Source organism: Dermochelys coriacea, chromosome 3 (assembly GCF_009764565.3).
Source record: "Dermochelys coriacea isolate rDerCor1 chromosome 3, rDerCor1.pri.v4, whole genome shotgun sequence".
Lineage (NCBI taxonomy): Eukaryota > Metazoa > Chordata > Testudines > Dermochelyidae > Dermochelys > Dermochelys coriacea.
The window spans coordinates 174,484,950-174,499,690 of NC_050070.1; the positions used below are offsets into that span (position 1 = coordinate 174,484,950).

At 41.3% G+C, this 14,741-nt stretch overlaps 1 long non-coding RNA gene across 2 annotated transcripts in view; it reads right to left on the reverse strand.

Annotated features, from left to right (window-relative positions):
- Positions 1–805: 805 nt before the first annotated feature.
- LOC119853571 overlaps positions 806–14,741 on the reverse strand; it is a 66,913-nt gene continuing 52,977 nt past the window's right edge. The window contains exons 3-6 of one of the 2 annotated variants that reach the window (XR_005292130.2): positions 7,504–7,551; positions 5,018–5,219; positions 3,639–3,740; positions 806–1,243 (exon numbers count right to left, since the gene is read on the reverse strand). This is a non-coding gene — a long non-coding RNA (uncharacterized LOC119853571). The remainder of the gene's footprint in view (positions 1,244–3,638; positions 3,741–5,017; positions 5,220–7,503; positions 7,552–14,741) is intronic. The other variant, XR_005292133.2, reaches the window with a different exon arrangement.

Genomic DNA, 14,741 nt, shown 5'->3' on the forward strand with positions numbered 1-14,741 from the left:
CCATGCCAAAATAGTGTTATACAATGTTCACATTGAGTTATTAAATCCTCAACAGTCAGGAAATTTGAAAAGTTAAAGTTGAGTGCTTACCCCAACTCTGCCACCTTTTGTGTATTTCTTAAGTTATCTCTTTCTATATCTTTGTTTTACTTGCTGAATAATATAAAATATAATATAAACTGGAATTTCTTATACAACCTTGACAATACGAGAGTTTTGACTACATACAGGATGCTATGCAGTGTCACAATCAAAATGGTCATTGGCTAAATATGATACAGTTATCGTGGTGAAATGAGTGATTTAGGCAACAGTAGCTGTGGTTTATGAGGTCCATTATCTCTCTCTCTCTCTCTCTCTCGCAAAGCTGTTGTTTCATGTAAAAATACGCATTTATCTGTCTTTCAAAGCATTAGAACTATAAATACTTTGAGTGACAAATACTTCTGTCACAGCATTCAGGATATGTTCAGAAGTGTAATCTCAGGCATTGTGTAGAACTAACCATAGTGGGGCAGAGTCTACCCTGATATTTGCTTGGGGTAGTGTCGTTACTTACATTCTTCAAGCTGACAGTATGTATAGTTTGGCTTCTATGCTTTGACAGTAACACTAGTATTAAATAAATTCCTAAACATTGTGTGGTATGTCATTCAGGAAGTTTTATTGCAGAGAAATTCTGAAGTCTGGATGAATAAAGTTTCACATAGAAAAGCCCAGAAAGATTCAGGAATGATTCACATAGGTTGCATTAACCCTCCACCCCATCCCCTTCTCCCTCCACCTGCCCCACCCCCATCCCCAGAAGTAGATTACTTTCACAAAGTTATTAGTGAGCCAAACAGTTTTAATTCAGACTCTAAAACCCAAGACAAGACAAAAATTATTGTCTACTTATTAAGACCTTCTCAAAGTTATTCTCCGTTTAGTTATCAGACTGACACTTGTGCATCTTCCAATTGTCCTGTTTCTGGATTCTTGGTATAGCAGATTTGGTAGCTTCAAATTATACATAAGGTGTCTTCAAGGTGTCAAGAAAAAATTCACAATCTAAAATGTTTCCAGTTCAACAGCAATCCCAAAGGGTTCTCTTCAGTTTTAACAGAGTCCCTCTGAAGTTTGTGGTTTAATAAAGGAAATATTCTCTCATCAACATAGTCTCATCCTACAATTTAGAAGTAGCTGGATTGTCAGAGCAAATCAGCAGATTACAATGGTGCCATGGGTACGGAGATATTGTCACCTAGGGTTGAAATATTAGAATTAGTCTTTTTAACCCTTTGTTGTCTCTACTCTTTACATTTTAATTCCTTTTGTCGGAACCTGTCTATGCCTACAACAGGCAGACAACCAATTCCCTTCTAGAAAAGGAGTACTTGTGGCACCTTGGAGACTAACAAATTTATTTGAGCATAAGCTTTCGTGAGCTACAGCTCACTTCATGAAGCTGTAGCTCATGAAAGCTTATGCTCAAATAAATTTGTTAGTCTCTAAGGTGCCACAAGTACTCCTTTTCTTTTTGCAAATACAGACTAACACGGCTGCTACTCTGAAACCAATTCCCTACTGAATTCTTTGTAACTACTGTATATGCAAAATTGTGTATCACTTTAGAGGCATTGAGAATTACACACACAAACGCTTTAGATCTCACACTGCAAAAATACTGAGCTTTGAGATTCTATTTCAAACAGAATTATTTATTGCAATCCTAGTCCAGGTGGAGGGGAGAGGGGGACAAAGTGAAAAGATTGTGATAGCTAGCTGGGTTTACTCACAGAGTTGGCAGAGTCTGGCTCTGAATATGGAATTTTGCATAGTTTATTTTAGGTATGTACAGCTAGCAACTGGACTATGTCCCACATGCTAAACGGTTGGAATTCCCCTGGGAGAAGTCTTGTTTCATATTAAATTTAAGCACTCCAAAGCTAGTATCTTTTTCTTTTTTTTTTTCAAATTAACTTACTGTAATGTTGTATTAGGTTTTGATTATATTGATACGCATCCGTCCTGAGCAGTGAAACATACCACCAGCCTTCAGCGTATGGACTGCCTTTTGTTTTAAATTTTATCTATTAATGATATATGTTTACACACACACCCTCAACAGGCATGGTCTCGCAGACTTTCTCAGCAGCTGTGACAACAACTGATGTCACCCCCTTTGCAGAAATTTCCACAAACATCTTCCAAACGCCAAGTTAAATGAGAGATAGAGCTTATCGGCTTCTTTAAAGTGCTCTCAATGGGAGCAAGTCATGTGACCCTCTTCCTTGCCTGTGGGGTGTGGTATGTCACAGTTCCCATATCAGCTGGCACATGTGTGTGAAAGATATGAGACAGCAAAAAAGGAGTAATAATAAATAGTAATATCATTGAGACTGTTAAAGTGGGTGTGAGTATGTTGAGTAATTTCAGTGTGTGCGCTCACATTCTGAAAACAGGGGGAGCACTGGTCTGCCCGTCATTCTGCACACACAACCTACTCCGCACAGACTGGGAGTGGTATTCCAGGCTACTACTCATTCAAAGTGGCCATGGGGTGGTAGATGCATGCTGATACTTCACAGGTGACTTGCAAAGGATTATTTTTTAAAAACTAGGCTTTGCCCTTTGGGGGTTCTTTATACATCCAAAAAAGCAGCAGAAATGTGGTTTGTTTATTTTTTTAAGTCATTCCCCCTCGAAACACACACACTTTTTTTTAGCCTTAAAAACATTGGCAATGTCAAGTCTAGTCATCTCTGGTTTCATTAGAAGACCTCATATCTGATGTGTAAGGCAAGTGTACTGAATCTTTCACAAAGATGGTCTTTATCCAAAATGCTAATTAGTTGTTGAAGCAAAATCGGTGTTAACAAAGAACAGCATTTTTAAACAGTCTAATAAAAAACCCTTCCCTTCTGAAGCCTTGTCCTCACTAGGAAAACTAGTGCTATCCTAGGTTTCAGAGTAGCAGCTGTGTTAGTCTGTATTCGCAAAAAGAAAAGGAGTACTTGTGGCACCTTAGAGACTAACAAATTTATTAGAGCATAAGCTTTCATCAGATGCATCCGATGAAGTGAGCTGTCGCTCACGAAAGCTTATGCTCTAATAAATTTGTTAGTCTCTAAGGTGCCACAAGTACTCCTTTTCTTTTTTCTTAGTGCTATCCTAGGCTCCCTCATAGTCTTTATCTCAACCTGCTAACGTGTGAGAGCTACAGACTGTTGTGTCTTCACTAGCAGTTTACCTCTTATTAATTACCATGTGTTAACTAGGTAATAATACACCTTCTTTCCCAGTAAGTCCAATTTGTTTTCTCTTTGTAATTCAACTTTAATATTAGTGGTTTGCTTTTCTGCAGTGCTGCACAATTCTCTGGATGTTTTGATCCATTATCTCAGTGGTTCTCAAACTTTTGTGTTGGTGACCCCTTTCACACAGCAAGCCTCAGAGTGACCCTCCCCCCATAAATTAAAAACACTTTTAAAATATTTAACACTATTATAAATACTGGCGATGAATTGGGGCTTGGTGGTGGAGGCTGACAGCTCGCAACCCCCACATAATAACCTTGCGACCCCCCAGAGGGGTCACCATCCCGAGTTTGAGAACCCCTGCTTTATCTCAAACCTTTTTATTAAGGATTTTCTCACCAGTCTGCTCATTCAGACATCTACATTCTGCATCACCGAAGGCTTGTGTACATGACGGCTTTTTGTATTGGAGTGGCAATGTTGCTGCATTCAGGCAAACCTCTAGTGCAGATAAGTGTAAAAAGCAACTTGCATTAGTGTGGGATAACCCAATTTCAGATTTGTGTAAGGTGCACAAGTGCAAGTCAGCTTTTACATTAGTGCAGCTCATGCACACTATGGCCAGGCCAGTTTTTGTTGGTACACTATTACCAGTTAGGAGTATGATTCTCCCCATACATACACATATACGACATTTCTATAACAGCTAAAGCCCTAGTGTACCTGCAGTTATATGGCATAACAGTGTTTCTGCCAATATAGCTTATTTCTCTTGGGGAACTTGTATAAACTATACCAGCAAAAGCACTATTTTTTTTTTTTGGCCAGTATGAACTGTATCTACACTAGGAGGGCTTGTGTGCATAGTTATACCAACAAACTTTTTCTAGTGGCAACCTGGCCTAAGGATTTGACTAGCATGGCTCCATCAGTGTAGACACATTGATGCAAAACTCCCCCATTTGGACAGGCCTTTAATTTGAGAGGATGAGGCCGTGACTATGTAATGGTGGGGTTTTCTTCTAGAGAGGTGTAAGTAGGGCTTCTGATTTTAGTTTTAACCAATAAATACTAATAAAAACACTCCTCCTTTCATCTCCCCTTCCAAAATGAAATCAATGTTTATCCAATAAACACCAGAAAAACATCAGAAATGGTGGCTTGTGTCTAAGGGCTTGTCTGTAATGCACTTGACAGGATTGATTTCTAAAGTACAGTAATGTGTTGCACATTAACTGGCCTGAGTAGATCCTGCTGGTGCGCACTAAGGGTTCCCTAGTGTGCTTTAAGGTAGTGCTGTTGGAAAGAGTGTTTAAAGAGTTGAAAGAGTGTTTAGTGCACTTTAAAGTGCACTAGGGAATATTACAAAGAGATTACTCATATATACATAACTCATAATAAATACAAAGAGAAAGCCTCCATAAAACAGATTTTTGGACATTTACATAAAACTCAAATTGCTAAAAACAGATCTCCAAAAATTAAATGAATAAAGCCCAAACGGAATCCTTAGATTAAACTTTACAGTACTAATCTTAGGTTGCTGGCTGAATATTGACAGGAGAATGAGCGGCAATTAGATTTTGTTGTGGTCTTACTACTGCTACACATAGTTCAGTCTGTCACCTTTATTCCCATTGTCAGCTGTGCATTTGGGGTCTAGCTCAGTCAATAACAGAACAAGGAGAGCAGCTGTGATTATGGGTATGACTTCACGGCAGATTTAGCCCAGGATCTTTCCCCAAGCCCCTTCCTGTCCAGATACAAAAGTCTCTCACCCAAGTTTCATCATGTCTTCAACCAAGGCTAGCCGGCTCTTCTGGCTTTACAAGCTAAAAGCCAAGTGACGCTTTCACTCAGGCTGGTATTCCACCCACTTGCAGTGAGGATGCAGGTTAAGTCACTTGAATATTGATGGTCTGTCCATGCCTTCCCACAATTCCTCCACATGCACACACAGATGAGTGCTCCCACAGTCAACTTAGAAACAATCATAGAGTGGATCAGTTTACTACACACAGAGAACTATGGAATATGCTCCCAGATATGCCAACATACAGAGGTGAGTCACAAAGGGTCAGTGAGGACACTTGAACTCCAGTGAGACTTTGCAGAGTGGCTGGTCACACCTGGATAGGCAAACGCAGGTGCTCAGGCCTGGTTGCTGATTGTCTGTACTATCTCTGTGATGAAGACATACTCTAAGGGCTTGGCTACATTTACATTTTATAGCGCTCTAACTTGCTGGCTCGGGGGGGGGGTGAAAAATCACACACCCCCCCGAGCGCAGCAAGTCTGAGCGCTTTAAAGCGCTAGTGTAGACAGGCTCCCAGCGCTTGGAGCTAATCCCCTCATGGAGGTGGATTACCAGGAGCACTAGGAGAGCAACCACACACACTTCAAAGTGCTGTTATGGGAGCACTCCTGCGGCAGCGCTTTTAAGTTTCCAGTGTAGCCATGCCCTAAGAGTTGCTGCAGTCTCCTTATTATGTATGGCTTTTTGTTAACATCACTCTATTGGACGTGTGGTTCAGTTTGCTTGTTTGGAAGTTTTTTTGGTTGATAAACAGTGTTGCCAAAATCACAGTTTCAATAATCATGAGTCAAGCCCCAGAATCATGAGATATGCTTACAAATCATGGGATTTTAAAAAACTACAACTTTGAAAGTCCTTTTATTTGCCTTCTGGTTTGAACCTTTAGAGCTCTGTTTCTAGCTTCTCTTTGCAACCACAAGGGCTAGAAACTTACTTTCTTTTTTTTAAATGAAATTTGAGATTCTGATATATTCACATGACTCCCAGAGCTGTGACTTCATGAAAAAACAAGTATCACAAGATTCTGCAATAAAATAGTCCAAGTGGCAACACACTATAAAACGTCTTCAAATTTTCTTTCTGCTTGACTATTTTCTCTAACTCAGGGTTCAGCAGCCATTGCATTGATTCCATGACCAGCAAGGATAGCATGCCTATTTTTTGTGAATTTGTCTCCTGCACTACAAAACTGAACCAGTAACAACAACAGCTAAAGCTGAATCCCTGCTGAATACTGGTCAGCGATCAGCAATGGTTCAGTTCATTAATGTTGACAAGGCCACAGACTCTCTCTTAAGGCTGTTCTGTCCCTGATATTAGTAGGCATTCTGGTTTTCCCAAACAGCCTTCACAGGGAATGGAATCAATACAAAAATCCTCTGGTGGTGGTGGTGTGCTTTACAGGCCGTAGCAGAACTACAGTGGGGGTTCAGGGAAGATAATTAGAGGCAAGGAAAGATTGGAATGAGATAGTTTAGAGGAAAAAACAAATAAAACGGGACATAATAAAGGCACACCAAATAATGAATGGCATTGAGAAGGCAAATTGTAAAATTGTACACTTGTTTTTGCACTGTCTCATAAGGTAAGAATAAAAGGATATTGAAAGGGAACTAATTTAAAACTGACAAAAGGAACTCCTTTTTAATAAAGTGTATAACCAACTTGTGGAACTCACTGCCACAAGATATCACTGAGGCCAAGAGAGTTGTAGGATTCAGAAAGGATTAGATGTTTATAGGGAAATAAAAACATCCAGAGTTATGTTAGTTAAGTTAAAACACAGACATTTTAGAAGGAATATAAAGCTTCATGCTTCATGACATAAAACAGAATTAAGAAGAAACTTCACCTAGGGAGAGGTCATTCCATAAGAGTCCACTACACGGTTTCTTGCACTTGCTTTTGTAGCATCTGATACTGGCTACTGCCAGACACAGGATAACTTGAACTACTGGTTTAATCCAGTATGGCATTTCTGTGTTCCAGTCCATGTGGTTTGCTCGAATAAAGTCAGTACTGAGTTTTGCTACGCAACAATCTTACTCCAAATTCATCTAGAATCTTTTGTGGGTTTTGCTCAAGCTGTATGGGAGGCAGTGTGGAATAGTGAAAGGGCACTGGTTTAGGAATCAGGAGATTTAGGTCCTATTCCCAATGTGTCCACTCATCTGCTGAATGTCCTTGACAAATCATTTCACCTGTTTCCACTAGCACTCTTGTCCATAAGCACACTTGTCAATCTTATCTATTTAGAGCATAAGCTCTTCAGAACAGAAACTGTCCCTATGTGTCTGTACAGAGCCTAGAACAATGTGGCCTTGACCTTGGTTGGAGTCTCCAGGCACTGCTGTAGTACAACTGATAATAATGCATGATACACAAGATATTAAGTGTTGCAAATCTGCATCCAAAACTTGGAAGGGGCCAATTTCAGTTTACACTTACCTTCCATTATGAGACAGCTCTCACTTCTGTTGTACAACCCATCTCAGCCTGCCAACAAAAGAATCCCTAATGAGAACTGATACCGGCACCGTGGTTCATAGCCTTGCCAAATATGTGTCAGGTTTATTTTTCCAACGAGAGATGCCAGTGCTCCTCCTTAAGCATCAAAAGTCAGACGAGTCCAGCCCAAGAATACCATCGCTCTAACACTGGGCACACACTGAGGCCATGCTATGGATATTCCTTCTCTGGCGTTTACACTGTCTGAGGTATTATAAAATCATCTCACTTACAAATGATAAAACTAAGGCAGAGAGGTTAAAAGACTTGCCTATGGTCACTCAGTAAGTTAGTGGCAAAGCTACTAAGAGAAGCCAGAACTCCTGATCTCAGCCCAGTGCTTCACCCACAAGACCATCCTCTCCTCCCCACAGCCTCTTGCAGATGGCATTCAGTACATAATGGAGATTACATTTTCTTTAAGAACACAGACAAGCCCTCCGAAGTCCTGCCAGCTTGCACCAGCTTTGCTGTGATACCACATCTATTACAAAGCCCACTGGAGCACGCAGCTAGCCCACAAGGGATCAAGGAAGTTAGGTTACTATTATTCATTTATTATTTCTACTACAATAGCTTCCAGAAGCCCTAATCAAAATTAGAACCTCAGCAATAGAAAGTAAGCTCTTAAGGAAAGGGACTGACCTTCACAATGTGACTGCACAGTGCCCATTACAATCAGCCCCAGCCTTGGATGGGGCTCCTAGGTGCTCCCACACTTCTCAATGATAAATCATTTTAGGGGCTGTACAAGCACATTGGATATGGTCACAGCAATGAGCGGAGCCCTAGTGTAGTTGAGACACTGGTGGTCACTAGCATGTTAAACATGTAATCATGCAGACAAGGCTGCTGGGTCCCTCCCCCTACCCCCTAGTTTAGCTTGACTTGGCACCCCCAGATTCAACCGGCCTATGCCAGTTGACTGAGCTCCCCACTGCAGCAGAGGACATAGATGCCTTGTGTTGTTGCACCCCCACAAATCTAGTTGCAAAAATTCCCTCCAAAGGCCTGGGCTTGGTCCTAGTGGTGCATCAGTTGTGGCCTATCACCTCTGGCACAATCATTTTTACTGTGCTAACCGTGCTCACAGCTGCTACCTCACTGCATTTATCATTGCTGTAGCTGCACCAGTCAAACTGTGGTTGCTGGGCACCTGAAACCCTTGAGAAGCCCTGTGCTGTGGCAGAAAGAAGGGCTTTCAATATTCTTCCAGGCAAGTCTTCTGCAGAGGCAAATACGGCTTTTTGCATAATTTCCCCCCCCTCCCATTTTCCAGTGCTGGGATGCTCTCAATGGTTCTATTAGGTGTTTGTTTTTTAAAAAAAAAAAATCTTTCCCATATGGATGAGATGCCAGCTGTGAATTAACAGCATTTATAAAGCGTTGCCAAAGGCTCTCAGAGTTGTAAGTTACACACACGTGGTGCTTTAGAAACTAAAAAAGCCCTGCTTTCATTAGGCCTGTAATGTGGGGTCCCGTTGCCCCTACATCCGCAGAATTCACAAGGCAGTGGATGAGAGAGCAAGCAAAGTGAATTTTAAATCCAAGACTTGTGACTTCATCAGCACAGCCTACAAGCCCATTCACAAAGAGCGATCTATAGTACAGTGTTTGAAACACAGCAACTCTGAATGCAGCAGAGGCACCAAGGGCCTATGTGAAAAATATATTCTGTGTTGAAAGGAAGTTAGCCTGTTTTGATCCAAGGTGTTAATGGGCTATCCTCTTTCCCCAGCAGCAGCCTGCTTACCTGAAAATATGAAAAATTCTCTAATGATGCAGTGCTACTGTTAGTGTGTACTTGATATGAGACCCTTCTCAAGGAAAAAAAAATTTAAGATAGATAAGCAAATGGTTAGCTTCTGTGCCCATATTCAGCCATATTTGCTAAAAATGAAATGTGTGCAGCTGAATGGCAAGTTTTAAAGTATTTTGGAGTATGTGGGCATGTATGCAATACAGACAGGACTGGGTTTAAGAGACCTTGTTTGTATCAGTAGGTACCTTTCCTGTTCTCACTGATGTCAATCAAAGTTTTGCCATTGACATCAATGATAACAGGATTCAGCTTTTAATCACATTAGAAGATACTGCTTTTGGCCTGGAAAAGATTACTTTTCTACTTAGGGAGATCTCCAGAATGAGGTTAAAAACAATAGCATTGGAGAAAAAAAAATTAGTGGATCATAGATATTTTTAATGTGGAAAAGAACACTTAAATCAGCTGGTCCATCTTCCAGGCAGAAAAGCCATATTCCTTATAGCTGTGTCTAAACTCCCCCCTACCCTCCGCCCCAAGAAAAATTTCTACCACTAGTAAGGATCCACTGGCAGTAGCAACAACTGAAGTGCTAGTATAGACAGGGCAGCAGCCATTTTGTCACCAGGCCATCAGAGATCTAGATGACACAGCAGCAAATATCTTGGAGGATACCATGCTTTATCTATGCCACAGCTCCCACCTGTGGTTGCAGCAGTAGGAAATTTTAAGGAAAAGTAGACTAGTTTAGGGAAGGTCTAGAAATGCTTGTTTTTCTTCTTCAGATTTTAGTGACATACATTCTGTGATGCTCTGAGGTTCTTTTACTTGTTAATAGAAAAGCTCTCTTGCCTCACTTTTCCTTCTGTTGACCCAAATTGCCTCCTGTACACACAATGTCCCCACTAATATTTTACATCCACGTGCAGAATGAATTTTGTTTTGCATCCATGTGGAGGTGATGTCTGGCAGGGGTGGGGCCAAGGGGTTCGGAGTGTGGGAGGAAAACCCTCAGGGCTAGGGCAGAACGTTTGGGGGGGGGTGAGAGTTTTGGCTGTGGGTGCAGGCTCTGGGGTGGGGCCAGGGAAGAGGGGTTTGGGTTGCAGGCTGTCCCGTGGCTGCAGAAGGGAAAGAGGACTCCCCCCAGCCCTCTCTCACTGCAACAGCCTGGGCCGGGGAAGAGGTGCATCCCTTTGGCTGCAGCAGCTCCCTCAAGCCTGACTCTCCCTTAGGTGTGACCTATAAGGTGAATTAGCCACTTCTGAGCCACCTTAATCCCTTCAGAGCTGATGTGGGGTGAACATCCCATCCCATAATACACCCATTTTCCTTAAAACAGTCCATAAAGGTTAAAGTTTGCAGCTGTTAGCTCCTGTTAAAGGCTGGACTATACACAGGGGAGTGGCACAAGCATGCCATTACAAGGGATCAGTTTGGGAACAAAACCAGAAGGGAAAAGCTGCTAAATATAAGAAGCAATTGCTCTTCAGTATAAACAACACAGAAAGAGAGCTGGAAGTGAAAATTGGACCCAAACAGAATGACTGGGAATCTACACATGGCCAATAGAATTATGGTATCACTATCGGCAGAAAGGCACGATCCTGCAAGGTGCTGACTGACCTCAGCTTCTATTGAGAAGACCACAGTGCCATGATTCACTGTAGGGCCCGATCCTGTCAGTTGCTGAACATCCTCCATTCCCACTAACTTCATTGAGAGCTGTGGGCACTCGGCGCCGCTCAAGATTGCACACCACCATAAATGTGAGCTACTGAGCAGTGGTTGCAAACAGATAGCTACCTACATTTTCAGTGATGCATCCACCCTGCAAAAAAGCCACTTGGTGAAACTGTCATTGCTAACTTTCTCTTCTCCAAATTTTCCTATTTTAATAGTAGGGCTTGCCAATAAATAAGCCACAGAATATATTTCACTGCTTATTTTTAAGTATTGGAGCCAGGAAAGCTGAGACGTGTCCATTTATGTTTGGGAAGAAACAAAAAGACTGAATTAATCAGAGAATCACTCACGCCCTGTACTGTAAAAAGCACTTTACACATTCATGATGCTATCCCGTTCTTAGGGACAGGAGGGCTCCATGTATTTGGCGGTTTCTGCTTCACAGTTCTACAAAAGCTGAGAGGTTTTATGCTGCACGCTGCTTTTGTTTGCTTTTCTTCTTGGGTTCTCGTTTACAAAAGTGAATTGAAAGGAAAGACCATTGGAACTGGGTTCTCAAGTGTCATGCTCAGTCTTAACTTGAGTTTTTATTTTACGCATGTTAGTGGAAAAAGCACATCGAAAAATATTCTACAGGTCCTAAGGTTAAACAAATAGCTGTACTAAGGAACAGAACAATTGAGAGATTTATAATAGTGATGTTCTGGCTTGCCTTGGATTAACATGATGTGATTCCTTCTGCATTGTTGTTTAATGCAAAAAGGTCACTAGCAGAACCCCAGCTGCAAATCGCTCAAATGACAACCAGAGAAGTGAAAAAGCTACTCTGATTCTTTGTGTATACTCAAAATAATATTTTCTAACTCTGTACAGTTAAACTATTTCCATAACTGGGAATCAGATCAGTTGTACTTGGGAATGCATGGACTTGTGTGAAGCAGTTACCATAGTATATGCTACCAGTAGCTGAATTATTAATAAATTATGAAGATATGGCCCCACGCCAATGAGTTTAAACTCTAGATTGGGCTTGAGAGGGCGTTATGAACACAAAAGGCAGCCAATGGCTGGTGAATCTGCAGCTTTGGATTGCTGAAAGCAGTGTAGACATAAATATGCATTTTTAAATGAAAGTACCTTTCTTTGTGGCGTGGATGCAGACACTTCATAATTATGGTGGCAGCTAAGTTTCTGCTTAAAGCTGCCCCTAACACAACTTCTTACACTGGTTGATTTACATAAAGAGCCAGCATGGAATATGCATGTTTTGAGGGGGAATATAGATGAGGAAGAGTCTTTGGTACCTGAGGAGAAGGGAGTTCCAAAGACAGAGATACAGGGATGAACTCACAAAGTGGGAGAATGAAACAAAAGGATCACTCCAGCAGTCATGGTGGGAGAAGCATATGCAGTGGGAACGGGGAGGAGGAGGAGGAAATGAGGGCAGGGATGGATTATGCATGGCTTGGAATGTGAGGATGACAAACTTTTGAGGTCAGAGGAAAGCCAATGTAGAGTTTCCAATAAGGGGTATGACTTGGGGCACATCTATGCTGGTGCTTTTGTTTTGCACTGGTGTAGCTACACCAATGTAGCAGCTTCACCAGTGCAAAATCCTAGTGTACACACACTGCATTAACTTAAAAAGTGACTTGTGCCAGTATGACAGGTTTCAGAGTAGCAGCTATGTTAGTCTGTATTTGCAAAAAGAAAAGCAGTACTTGTGGCACCTTAGAGGCTAACAAATTTATTTGAGCATAAGCTTTCCTGAATGCATCCAATGAAGTAAGCTGTAGCTCATGAAAGCTTATGCTCAAATAAATTTGTTAGTATCTAAGGTGCCACAAGTACTCCTTTTCTTTGTGCCAGTATGTCTTTTACCCCTTTACAAATTGCACCAGCAAAGTCACTTAGTGCCACAAAGTGCAGCAAATCTGCACTAAGGTTTTGCTCTGCCGCAGCTACATCATGTTAGCACATTCACTACTGTTTCTTGTGTTGATAAAAATGAAATACAGCAGCACTGAGGTGGGAAAGATTGTTCAAGGAATGTAGAGGGGAACAAAGGGTTAAAACCAAATTAGCGATCACTGGGCAGGTTCCGATATAAAAGGACACTCTAAACAACGAAGTCAAAGGAAGAGCAGAAAAATGGTAATAGCATGCTGTTGGGAAGTTAACAAAAACATGACATGCAGTGGGGAACCTTTGTAGTTATCCCAGAATTAATTTTAGAACTATGATTGATTTTTTTTGTTTCCTGCTTAAGGTCAGCTTTTGCTCTGCATAAATCTGCAGGAATTCAGTTCCCTGCAGATAATAGAATTACTCTAGATTTACATCAGTGTAACCAAGAACAGAACCTGGCACATGAGCTCCCCTCATGGATCCCACATAATATCACCGATGGGCTACTTCTTGATTGAGATATATTTTGTTCAGCTGGTCCAGAGTATTGTTTTTCAGACAGAGGGAGAAGTAGACAAGGAGAAAAAGAATGACAACCATTTTACATTTTAAGGAACTTTCTTTTTAGTATCCCAGAATGGGGGCGGGAGTGTCCGAGAGAGAGACTGATAACACTGGCTTCAGCTATGCTTGGCAAGGGCAGCCACTGTGCCAGCCAACTTCCTAAATGTATTTCAGCCACTAAATCTCATTCTTGAACTACACCAGTCCCGGCTATTCCAGTCCCGGGCCTCTCCAGAACAGAGAGCGCCACTCCTGCAGAATTGTACCCAGGTGTATAGAGGAGGCTCATGATAAGGATGAGTGGGGACTAAAATGAGATGGCACCAAATGAATTTCCCTTGTGTGACCTGTTTCCCAGATTTGAACCACTCTAATGGTTTGAACCAAAGCCCACTGCAGGCATTTGGACTCTTTCCATTGATTTCAATAGCATTGGATCAGGCTTAAGACCCCAAATCAGGAAGCCATTTAAGCACACGTCTCACTGAGTGCCTCAAAAATATGCAGCTAAAGAATAATTAAACATTCTGTTTATCAATGCAGAGTTATATATTAAAGGTGACCTGCAAAGAAAGAATATGGCACTCTCACGTCATTTTTCCCTTTCATCAGCTTTTTTATTTTTATGATGCATAATGAAAACTTGAAAGCTTCCTGCAACCCCTTTAAAAAAAAAAAAAGTGCCAACAGAAGAGGGCTCTTCTCAAATGTTCTGCTCTGGAATACTCGATGGCTGACAAGAGGGCCAGTACAACGATGACATCACAAGTACAATGGAAGTGAAAGTTGTTAAGAAATGAATTTTATTCAGATGTTTAAATGCTTCGGTTGCCTGATAACAAGTGGAAGAAAAAGCTTTCTGTTCAGAATCCTCTCAATTAATCGTTTGAAAAAGATCCCAAATACATTGAGTCAGAGATTCTGAAGGCTAGACAAGACCATTAGATCCTCTAGTCTTATCTACTGTATACCACAGAACATAGAATCCTCACCAATTACCCATTGTACTGAGTCCCATAACTTGTGTTTAACTAAAGCATATTTAAACCCAAGAAATCCTCCAGGGAGACAAAAAAAAGGAAAGACATTCCTGAAATATCACCGTTGTCTACAACTTACACCAGATAAACTGATTTAGGTGGTACAAAAGGCTGTGTGGACATTTATTTCAGTTTAACCAGGCTTACTGCAGTTTAGCTTAAGTCAGTTAGGACTAGTCTACACACAGTTTTTGTACTGCTTTACCTATATTTGGACATTT